Below are 12,858 nucleotides of genomic sequence, written 5' to 3'. Positions count from 1 at the left end.
ACCCATGTGGCCACACAGTGAGGGTCATTGTATCCCCCCTATCTGACGAAGCACTTTTGACCTCAGCCTCTCTCACTTAACAAAAGTTTTATCTTATTTTTTTAACCCACCACTGCGCCTATAGGTTATCGGTTTCAGTGCCTGTAACTTGGTGGGGTTTCTTTCCAAGTAGTCTGTGGCGGCCCATCTCGCCTGTAGAGTGAGAGGCAGGGACGTACTGGAGTATCTATGAAGAGTGCAACATGCGCAGCGCCACCGGGTCCCAAGGGTGCAAGGGACACTACAACACAACTAACGATTATTATTATTTTTTATGGCGAGAGCTGAACCACTCCGCACGATAACAGACTACTAGTCAGAAATTCCCGGTCAGGCGCTTAGCTTCAAGTTCCTCTGAGTCACCCGAGCCACCTAATTCAAAGCAACAGCCGAGTGGGTGTGGAGGCGATAGATACATAAAGCTCGCGCGCCTCACGGGTCACACACTACACCAAACAGTAGCGACACAGTACCTCACTAAAGGGAGTAAGTACGGCAGGCCAGCCTCCTTCACCCCTCCCAGCCAGCATGTCTTTCGGAAGGCCGCAGAGGAAGAACCGCGCCCTCCTCATCGTCATGAAGTCCTTCCACACCCGCTGCCCCCTTCCCTCGCGCAGCGGGGCTGGGGCGGACGCCCGCAAACTCTTCAGAGTCCTCTCGGACCTGGGCTTCACGGTGACGCTGCACTTTGACCTGACGGCGCAAGAGGTCACGGACGCCTACCAGGAAGGTAAACCTCGGGCCGGGGCGGCTTCTTCTGTGGCGGGAACTTAATTGCTGATTCTATAGCGGTGTGCAAGCCAACAGGTCAGACGGGAGAGTCGAGACAAGGGTCTGGCTAGCTTCTAGGAACCCTTACACTAGCCGAAACATGGCAACATGTCCATGTAAAGCGTGCAACAGACCTCATGTAAAAATCTAGTAAAGTATGTACAGAATTTAAAAAAAAGTATATATTTGATTTAGGGACACGTTTCACTTTAGTATAACGGATTATAGGCGTGCATTTGAAGCATTTTTTTTAACAATGATACATTTTGAACATGAACTTGGAAACATTCGTGCTCCCTTCACACTGATGAGGATGCCATTAGTGAACTAAGAGCAGCAGAGCCACTAGAATTATGCGGCAGGGAAGGACCAAATTAAGTGAGAAGGGTGACTGTATTATGCAGCGCGAAAATGAAATGAATGCGGCACATTTTGTGCTAGTGTTACTAAATTATATTTTTCATTTTATTACACATGGTAACACGAGGCAATTTTTTTTAAAATCTGCAGTTTATGATATTTTATGTGGCAAACGCGGAACATCCATCTTTTTTTGTAGAAAACGCCACAGATGCACAATTCCATAATTCCACTGACCCTAAGAGGCAAACCAGATATCCTGTGTGCCCTCTGTGTAGTCTCGATCTTCATCATACATGGAGCAATGCTAAAGTCTATTAAAATGAATACAGGAGTAGTTTTTGTGCAGCGCACATCCCGAGCCCACATATTCCAAGGTGCTCTCATATGCAATAATGAAAAAAGAGGCCCGGTGAAATAAAAAATTACCAATGTTGTCAAACAAGAAAGCCTGGATTGATTCTATTTTCTGGTTGCACATGTGCAGCTCAGCCACAAGACGGGCATCTTTCTGTCTCATGTTTTATATCAAGGGTTAAAGCTTTGTCTTTTAGTATCAAAATATTAGGTTGGCCAGCTGAAGCCGTATGAAAGCTGTACTTGATTTGGGCTCGAGCATCCAAGAGGACCTCGAGCTGAACCAGAGCCATGCATTGGGCTATATCCTTCTGCTACTCACCTACCTCTATGATTCTAGCTTTCTTTCTATTGGCTGTTTATAAGTGTCGCATACCCTTCAACTTTGTTTCTTATGAGTGAGGGTAAATCTCAAAATTAAAGAGGATCCAATTAAAGAGCATAAAAAAACACTTGAGGAAAGTGTTTGCAAAAGTGTGACCTATGAAAGTCTTTGTAGGAATATTGATATTTAGGAGGTAAATATCATTTAGGAAGAGGTGAGGGTGATTTTGAAGGGTCTGATGTGAGTCTAGATGCATGTGTCTATATTTATATCGCTATCCTCAACATTTCTGTATCTGTCAACTCCCCTCATTTGGCAGGTAGCACCCTCTTTTCTATAATACCCAACCTCTCAAAAAGCAGCATGCTTCCATCGATTTCTTTTAGGTGATTTTCTTTGTAAGCCTGCATCACACCCACCGCCCCCGCAAAACAATAAATAATGCCCACCGTTTAGTTTAAGGCGATGACCCTTTTACACATCTGCCCTCACCCTCCTTCAAGAGTCAGCTGATTGAGAGGCATGTGCATCAATGCGTAAGGACCTGATATATTCACTGACAGCAAAGTGGATGCAGCTCCACAGCAAACCTAAGTAAACAAGCGTCTGCAAGGAAAAGCACTAAGGGACTAGATAATAGGGTTTTATGTCAATATGCACACAAATATGATCTGTCATATGTATTGTGTCCTAACTACCATCCCGTTGTGTATACTTTTTATGTTATTATCTCATATGAGACAATTTATGCATGTATGATATTTAGGGCATGATGCTTGATATTATTCTGACAATTATATTCTGACAACCCAACAGCCTGTTGTCTACCAATTATAAACCACAGATGATAACATATAAATCTGAGCTTTTCTTCCATATTTGTTTTGGAGCATTTGAGTACCTTTCTGCTTTCCCATGTTTTCTAAGAACATGTCTACATATTTATGCTTGTTTTGGTCTGTCGCTTTAGCGCTTGGTCTCTCAATCGGAACTGTTGAGTCCTCCTTCCTGCCTACTTAATTTTCTGATCTTTAGATGCCTCAAAAACATCTCTCTTTCTATGTACTTATCTAGCTGGGGGCACAAATAATGAAGAACATGTTCACCAATCAAAGTTTATTCAAATTAGCTTAATGAAAATGAGTGCCTTTACAATAAGCATCATCAAAAAGGCCCTTTGGAAAATAATGATCGAAAAATAGTGCATAGACAGGTCAAATACCACTTCAACCCAAAATAAAACAAAATCATGTAGAGCAATAGTTAGAAGTGGAAAATGATCGTCTCATTAAAAAAAAAGGTCTTCTGCAGGGAGAGGGTATGTCTTGCAGTAAGTACAACAGACGGTCTCCACTATTGCTTTATATGATATTTTACAGCCTGTATATTTTGATAGCCCAAAACCTGCTTTAAACCTCCAATCTGCTCCAGCAGTGACTGGACGACAATATTTTTTTTACAGGGTTATGCGAAATGGAAGCATTAAAAAGGGAACAACTCTGGTTCTTGTTTTACAGAGCACTGATAGTATCCTTAGAGAGCATTACATCTCCCGCATGGTTACAGGGTAATGTCCTGAGCTATTGATTTTACATCATGGCTTTCTCGTGACATAAAGCAGTGCCTACAATTTCAACTGCATGGAGTAGTGGCGTTACCCTGGAACACATCCAGAATGCAAGCCTGACATGTTCGCATTTGGAAGTGCTTTGCTCTGCACTTTGAAGCTGTGTAGTGTGACCTCTCCTGAGGACTAGCAACAATAAGACTTCTACTAGTCCACCAATCTGCTCCGACAAGGCCCTATTACCCAGAAGACACACTTGACAACCCTTTGTCCCACAGGGAAGGAGGTGATGCATATTTGTAGGTCACCCTCGGGTGTCTAATTTAAACAGACTCCAGAAGAAAAACAGTGCCTGTTACCCTCACTGCTAATGCCCATGTTTTGATTAGTCATTCAGTTGCCTTTGTTCTATCTCCCACCAATATTCGTATGTTGTGCACTTCTGATCAAATGTTTTGATCACAAATAAATGAAAGGGGTGCCCCCTGTCAGAATCACCCGATGGGTCCTGTTAGGACCATGAACCATGTTACCTGACCACCCTCTCCTAGGAAGGCAACTTGTGCTACACACACCTGAGTAATCAGTTTCAGTGCTGCATAGCAACAAACCAGTCTGAACACAAAAACGGCTCTCAGTCATACAAATTTTCCAACTCATCCACTCACCCCTGCCTCCTCCTTCCCGCAGGTGCAACACCAAACTCTTGCCAGCCAGGATGCCACATTCATAACGGAAATGATGCATCCTGGCCAGTTTCTTACAGTCTTCAGTTAGATGAACACACAGTACTGATGCACAAAAACAAGCTGGCCTGGGTACTGGCTATCATTAGCAAAACTATTTGGACTATTGCACCCACACCAAGATTCAAAGGCCTCTGCATCCACTTCTCACAGCTTAGCACATAAACTACAATAGTGTTAAGAGAGCTGCTTGTCCAGTTCCCACTGCAGTGTATTGCATTAGGGCAACAGCTCAACAGGCTATTAAAATGAAATGAGGCAGCATTTTCAGTCCTTAGTAAACTTGCATGGTTGGCTTTGATGCCTCAACTTACTCAATATTTTAGATGGTGTTGTTGAGTCTTATGGTGTGTGACGTCCATCAGCCATTTTGGGTTTCAGGATTAGAGTCTTCTCTCTGTTATTTTGAAATACCAAGCAGATCACTAGGCCCTGTTGTAACTACTACAATCTTTACCATTCTCTTTCCAGAGATTGCCAAGGAGCAGGGAGACTGCTTCTTAAGTGTGCTGTCAAGTCACGGTGAAGAAGGGGTGGTCTTCGGCTTCGATGGCTGCCCAGTGAAATTGACTGACATTTTCTCCATGTTCACACCCAGGAGGTGCCCGAAGCTTGTGGGGAAGACGAAGATGTTCTTTGTGCAAGTAGGAACTGTATTTGTGCAAGCTATGATGTTTGTAGTAGTAGGGCTGCAACAGAGTTGGTCACATGCGAGACTTCCATCTCATAGCATAGTATTGTTCGGGACGAGGCAGTGGTACTTGACACTTGTACTCCATGCCACATGCATGTCCTTGTACAGAACCTGGACAGGAATGGCGCCCAGAATCTGGAATGCCTTACCCCCAGACACCAGACTTAACTCCTCTACTGCTTCTTTCAAAAAGGAAGTAAAACCGATTCTCATGGTCAAATTCACCTGAGTATGGTCTAAAGAAATTTCGAGACCAATACAAAATTTCAAAATTAAATAAACAAATAAATACATTTATGAATGCAGTCACATAATCCTGTGGAAGTAATTCCTAATCTTGACATACTGATTTTAGGCCATCCTCCTTTATACCCTTCACTTGGAAGGACCAGAAGGATTAGGGCAAGCCACCCCCCACCTAGGAGCATCCATCTGTAGTGCCTTTCCACTTACATCCTATTTGCAGTAGGATCAGCGCACCTTGGGGATTGAATTTCTGTATATTGGTATAGTCCCTCTTGTTGACTTGTTTGTTCTTTTTCTAACTATAGGCTTGTAGAGGGGAAATGCTGGATCCAGGGGTGGAAGTGGAAACTGACGGTGGCAGTGACACCCAAGAAGACAGCTTTTCACACTACCTCTCCATCCCCAGTGACACGACGGTCATGTTCGCCAGCAGCCCAGGTAAAATGGCAGGTATTGGGTGACAGACGGTCAGTTCTATAGGAAAATACTAAGGGTTCTTAAAAGGCCGTCTACTCTGATTGACTGGTAGGGCCTGAGAAGAGCCAGTCGCCTGTCAGTAAGTTTAAACAAGAACAAGAGCACCCTGTATGTCCATGTAAACAGGGATATCAAGTCATTCTTGGAACAAGCGTTCACGTGGAACTCATTTTTAAGAATGAGTTCCATGTGAATGCTTGTTCCAAGGTTAACATGTCAGTATGTGGCATAAACTTCCCTGCCGCAGGTGGTAAGCCTGCTGGAGAGCGTTAACAGAACTTTGCTGTGTATGTGACTCTCCCCAGATCTCCAGGACCCTTTGTTTGTCTGGACTATCATCAAACTCAGCCAAAGCAATACTGGACTCTGGGCAAGGTGGGCCATAGTTTGATTGCTCTATTGGCAATTAATGATAAAAAGTAAGTCCCCTGTCCCCAACAGTGAGTGCACAGCTTAAGCAGAGGTCATAGGAAGCCTCCTTTGTGACAGACAGATGAAGCAACACTGTTGATACTGTTTTGGTGTCCAAGGGCCTAAGATACTATTTTAATGGGGAAGGGATGTGGCCTAACAGCTAGGGCGGTCGACCTCCAAACAGGGGAACCGGGTTCGAGTCTTGGCAAGGTCGCTCAACATCCTGTGACTCTGGGCAAATCACCTAATTTACCCTTGCCTAACAAAAATGATGTGACCAAAAATGGTGTGTCATCTGTACGGCAACTGGTGCTCAAATATAGCTTTCTGATACCTTCAGGTCTAGTTTGCGCTACATAACCCCCCCCCCCCAAATACACTTAAATATTGTTTATCTCCTATGTACACCAAGACTGTCCAAAGACAGCAATGAAAGCTATCAAGGCACTGCTTGCTTTCAACTTTATCATGTGAAGCAAAAGTGCTTTTTTAAAAAGAAATCACAAATTACCACCAGCATGAAGTTGGTGGTAATTTGCGATTCCTTAAGGCAATATCGCAATGTGCGATGCCTACTAGCATAGCATTTAGGGAATCGCAAATTGTGATTCTCTAAATGCTTGCGCAAAATAAGGAATTGCAATTTTAGCGATTCCTTATTTTGCTAATAGGTATTTGTCTTTCTACATTGGACACAGCTGAATTGCGATCGCAAAAGCCGAAATTCGCAGAATTTTAGCGTTTGCGATCGCAATTTGGCTTCCTACTTCTGGCCCCTTAGTTCAGGGATTGCAGCGTACAATACAGGAAAACGTAGCCCGTGTGTTTTGCCTGTTGAATATGCTAGTAACAAATTGTAACCCCTATTCCCCGATTCTCTCTCCCATCCTTCAGGGTATGGTGCTTTCCTGAATCCCAGCGGTTCAGTCTTCCTTCAGACGCTGTGCGAGTTACTAAGTAGCGAAGCGCGCGAGCTTGAACTTTTGAGGCTGCTGACACGTGTCAGTCACAGGGTGGCCTACGAGTTCGAGGCTCGCGGCAGGTTCAGCGGGAGCAGAGCGATGCCGTGTATTGTCACCAGAATGACAATGGAGGTCTTCCCCTTCGCAAAGCAGGCCGTCCATGACCAGGTCAGGCAGAGGGATGAGACTCCGTCCACGACCTGCAGCGAGCATCCGGAAGGACATCACGACACCACGTGCACCTCACAGCGGAGCAAACTCAAACAGTTTCCCACGATGAACTCTGTGGAAATACCGGCTATTTACGGAACCAACGTTTGGACCCAACTCGGAAGTTTGAATGTAACCTATGCCGGAACTTTGGGTTTGAAGGCAACATAGATCACAACAAAATATTTCGAAATACGTTTTGCTACAAAGAAAAGTCATGCAGTGGTTAGAGGCCGGCTAAATACCAGAGAAATAGGATGAAAGCTTACAAATATATCGCATTCACTATTTTGCTTGCAACTACATTGACAAGGCGAGTTTACTCTTATGGGGGTATATTACCAACGATGCTTAGCAACACATTTTTTAACGCTAGGCATCGCCGGAAATTATCGCTGAGATAACTTGCTATTAGCAAGGTTTATCTTAGAAGTGATAAAAATCCTCGCGCTAACTGCCAATTGAGAGATTATCGCTGGAAAACCAACGATAATCTCTTGAAGTTTGGCGTTAGCTTGCTAATAGGGGCTCACAAACTTAGCCATGATATCCACCTTCCATAGGATATCATGGCTAAGTCAGGAAAATACCAGGTGTAAAAAAAGCAGTGCTAACCGCGGTTAGCGCTGCTTTTTTTTTATCACTAACAGGGTTAGCGAAATCCTTGATAACAGGAGAAATGTCACTTAACAACATTTCTCCTATTATTATTTCTCTAGAACGCCCCCTTTGCATCTCATTAGAGATGCAAGGGGGAGCGTAGAGAAAAAGGGTGCTAACATACAAATTTGCGTGTTAGCACCCTGTTGCTGATAGGGAGATAATTTTATCACCTCTTTCTTGGCTTTTAAAGCCAAAAAAGCGGAGATAAATCCCTTGATAATATGCCCCTAGATTCTTAATTCTGCCTCTACTAACGACATTTTTATCTTGCGATGTAGTCGATAGGACGATGCAGTGGATGTGATATTTTTGTTATTCGGTATAATATATACAATATATTGGTGTGGGGTGGGGGAGTGGGAGTCTCAATATCAGCAGGCAAATGACCCCACCCTACAGCTCCACGCAAACCCTGACTGAAGCACTACAAAAGGGAAAAGAAACTGATGTGTCACACCTCGAGTTGCAATTTGGGTCCAATTTGGGTCCGTGATCCAGAAGAAGACATTTTAGAGGGTACAGAGAACTGGGGGTTCAAATTAAATGAACAGGAATAGAACATGGCCATTCTGCTATAATGTGCCCCAGCCAATCATCAGGCTACATGCATAACAATGAAGCCTAATTAGACATGGGACCTAGAATAAACCCCAGGGGTAAAGACGCAGCATCGAAGGGAAAAGTATTAAGCCACATTTATTTTTCTTAAGTGTTAATTAAATATATATATTATTTATTTATATATTTTTTGGTTTTCGAACTAGTATTTATTTTTATATACAAAACAAAAAGAGGGAAAGTAGAAAATATCGATACGAAAACTTGAATCCTTAGTTTACCATCAAGGTGACATTGTAAGCATTCTTTTTGTGAGCTGTTAAACAACGATTAAAACTGTGTGTGTACACACTATATGGTATATCTATGAAATGCGATGTTCCCTTTCCACTCCTTCATAACCTAACATTGACTGCAGCACTCACTGTTTACACGAGGAGGGACAATGAATAAAGTACAGATTACAAAGTTTGAAGAAAGGTTGGCCGAAGGAGAGCAGATTCGAGTTGCCATATTCACTTTGCAAATATTACATCAACTAACATACAATGTTCAAACCACACAGAGGCTAACCAGCCTGTAGTGTAATCAGAACTTTTTTTCTGTAAGGCTTGTGGTCGGACACAGGCTTTCAGAGACTCAGGCCTGTTGGCAAACTAGGCGTTTACAACCTCAAAGGCCTGCTCGCCCCTGTAGCCAAACAATGCGTGTTCATACACTAGTCACATAATGGCAACGCTGTCTTGGCAGTTTCATTTGAGACAGCAAGAATCGGACACACATTTTTTCTCATGGCATCAACTATACACGTTTCAGATGAACCACACAATATATGCTCATTCTGCCTTTTTTCCACGTTTATTATGTTCCTTTTTGGTTACATATATTTTTGCATCTCCAGGAGTAGGTGACTGTTGACCAACAATAAATGCTATTTATTATTTGCAAATGTGTCCCTTCTAGTGTTCATGGCTATACCCTGGTAGAACAAAACCCGTTCGTCATGTGGTTTAAGATAAGCTCTGAGCCGCCGACAGTGTGGTGTGTTACCTTCTCGGATATTTGTATGCATAAAGGCCTTTGTGCCACCTTAAGGCACTTTAAAATGCCGTAGAACAGTGTAACAGTGAATGTATAGGAGAGGAGCAGATTTCCTGTTTTTTACGTGTCAAGATATGTCTCAATACGTTACGTTACTCAGTTTTGTTATAATGTGTTTGTACACTGTATTATGCTTTGATTGGTATGTGCAGTTTTATTGTTACCTCACTGGCCACAAAAAAAGGTAAAAAAAACACGAATAAAGGTGCTACGATGACTTATACACGCAGTCAGAATGCCAACAGCAAAGTGGTTTATTAACAGTCAGCAATCACTGTAATACACTCCACGAAGGAGACACTGTGTTGCTCCTATTCCAAGGCTCCCAACTTCCCAACCGAAGGAGCAAGTTCTTGAACCTCAGCAAGAACCAACGCCGCTGCGACACAAAAGATGACAAACACAACAGCAATTTGGGCAGAGAGCAGGTCCCTGTTTACCAAACAATAGACCAACATTGGACATAGGTCTTGGCTTCGTGATGTATTGGGTTTGCCAGTGCTATTGATGAAAAATGCTTTCTGCTGATGTTGTACTGCCGTGACCGAAAAAAAGAATAAAAAGGTATAACGAAGTGATGAGCACATACATGTCAATAAGTTGGCATGCTCATGTGTACACATGCAAGTGACTACTGAATGATGAGGCTCTATTTTATTTATTCTTGAGTTACTGATCCAAGATGGTGGATGCCACTTGGAGCTGTTTAAAAAAATATAATATATATATATATATATATATATATATATATATATATATATATATATATATATATATATATATATATATATATATATATATATATATATATATAATTTTTACATTTTTTTAAGGGAACCAACAGATCCCATTTGCTACTGGGCTGCTCCACTTTCTCAAATGCTGTTATGCACAATATATATATATATATATATATATATATATATATATATATATATATATATATATATATATATTGTGCATAACAGCATTTGAGAAAGTGGAGCAGCCCAGTAGCAAATGGGATCTGTTGGTTCCCTTAAAAAAATGTAAAAATTAGTATTTTAATGGCTGCAAGGGGTGGAGAAGCGGGAGCGGGTAGAGGAGCAACAGACAAGAAGGATTAAATTTAAATTGAAATGAAGCCTGCTGTAGGCAGTGCTGGATTAAACCCTGCGGAGGCCCCTAGGCAGTCGAAATTTCGCCCCCGCAAATTATCTCCTAATACGTTTTTAATTTAACCAACAATTTTATTAAACCAATTTTATTACGCAAAAATAAACATTAACAATTATTGTTATTAAACATTTTTTCTTTGTTTAACAAACCAACAAAACTTTAAATATTCACTTTCCTTAATTGGTTTGTGGTGAAATCTATCCGGATATCTTGGAAGTCTACTTTTTTGAATATGTCGTATTCAGTGGGAATTATGGCAAGTGGGTTCAGTCGTTCTTGTGTCATTGAAGATCGATGACCATTTTTCAGTAGTTTTAACTTCGAAAAGGTTTGTTTACCAGTTTACGGAAGCTTGATTGTAATTTTTTTCCAAGATCAAATCAATATTATTTTCATCTGTTGTCGCAGCGCCCCTCAAAGAAGTGGGGCCATAGGCCCATGCCCACTTTGCCTATTTGGTAATCCGGACTGGCTGTAGGGAAAAGGGAGCAACCTCAAGTGCATGACATGGGAGACCATTATCTACACGAAAAGGTAGTGCATAAGGGAAAATGCATAGGGACGAAGCGGAAGCAAAACAAAACATGCAGGATGGGCATTTGGGAGAGTAAGCAGCACAAAAGAGAGTGCCCTGGAAAACACATGCATTACCATGGAGTGCCTTTAGAAGTTCCTTAAATATGAACAGTGGAAGAATACAAGTCAGCAAATCAGACAAAAGATAAAAAGCATATGCTGCAGGGGAAGAGATAAACAAAAGACATAACAATGTTCTTCCCCTTTCTAATCTTGTCAGTATATTTCATCTTGAATTCCACTGAAATCGCATTACAAAACTTACCAAGCACAACTACGCGAATCAAACAGAACTATGAACTGTCATATGAGTGGTAACCACATTAGAGTTGTGAGATATTCCTTCATACACTTCTCCTTTTTTTCGTACACATAACCCGGAATGATACTCGGTCACTCCGACAACGGGAGTTTACTTGGCCCCTCTTATGTCAACTGAAGTCTTACCTTTTTTATGCTGGGACTGCCGTACTGTTGGAACGCAAACTGAGAACCAAGCTCACCCTTTTTACACTCGACCCTTACGGCCACATGTATCAAAGTCTGATTTTGCGATTCCTAATTTGCGATTTTTACCGAATCGCAAATAAGGAATCGCAAAACGGGATGCATGATTGAAAGTGCATAAAATTTGTGATTCGGTAAAAAGGCCCATAGGAATCAATGGGAATTGCGAATTCGCAAATTAGAATTCGCAAAATGTTGATGCATTCCATGGGTGCAGGGGGGTCCAAAGGACCCCCCCTGCACCCCTGAAATGTATTTTGAAGTGCATGTTTCAAACACACATGTCCTAAGGACATGTGTGTCTGTAACATGACAGTGTTTTGAAAAGCAAATTAGAGCATTTTAACACATTTACGCAAATTACCACGAGGTTCGACCTCGTGGTAATTTGCACCCCCTAATTGCGAATTCGCAATTTTAAAATGAATCATGCATTGCTTTTAAGGAATCGCAAATTTGCGATTCCTTAAAAGCAATCGCATTTTTGGAATTCGCTAAAAATAGCGATTTCAACAAAAATGCTTGATGCATTCCAGAAACCTATTTAGGAATCGCAAACGGCCGAATTTTGCGATTCGCACCGTTTGCACTTCCTAAATAGGTTGATGCATGTGGGAGTAGCTAGGCAGAGAAGTCCAATGTTTCCTTAGGGAAATGGTGTAGTAGGAACAGACTTCAGCAAAACAACACAATAGCAATTAGTAGTTCAATGCCTAGCCAGTGGTTTTACTTTCAAAAGAAACATTATTTTTTGTCCATACACAACTAAATACTACACCTCTCCTTTCCTCTGGGCAGCAGGACTGTTGGGTTCCTCTTCTAGGCAAGCTGCATTCTACAGCGGTAGAAGGTAGTTAAGTCAGACTTTCCATTGGAAGTGTGTTATTGTTTTTATAATAAATTTGGCGCTGTTTGACAAATCTTCCTTGAACTTTCCTCCTCCAATTATGGAAAGTTTTGGGGTGATTCGATAAAGCGGAGCCAAGAAAAAGCGGTGGGTCCCAAATCCCTTTTTCCCCATAGAATTTCTATCGGGAAAATTAGAAAGCAATATTAAAAACAGATGAACAGATTTCCAAATTTGGCAGAAATCTAGATCTTCACCCAGAATGCTTGCATTTTGTGAC

At 41.9% G+C, this 12,858-nt stretch overlaps 1 pseudogene across 1 annotated transcript; it reads left to right on the top strand.

The window, feature by feature from the left end:
• Positions 1-487: 487 nt before the first annotated feature.
• On the top strand, positions 488-7,546 carry LOC147679892 (caspase-3-like; annotated as a pseudogene). Its single transcript, XR_015301015.1, has 4 exons — positions 488-769; positions 4,637-4,809; positions 5,411-5,543; positions 6,891-7,546. The product of XR_015301015.1 is annotated as a caspase-3-like (transcript).
• The last annotated feature ends 5,312 nt before the right edge of the window (positions 7,547-12,858 follow it).

Source organism: Lissotriton vulgaris, chromosome 11 (assembly GCF_964263255.1).
Source record: "Lissotriton vulgaris chromosome 11, aLisVul1.2, whole genome shotgun sequence".
Lineage (NCBI taxonomy): Eukaryota > Metazoa > Chordata > Amphibia > Caudata > Salamandridae > Lissotriton > Lissotriton vulgaris.
Note: the sequence above shows the minus strand (reverse complement) of the source record. Positions and strands in the feature narration are given on the sequence as shown.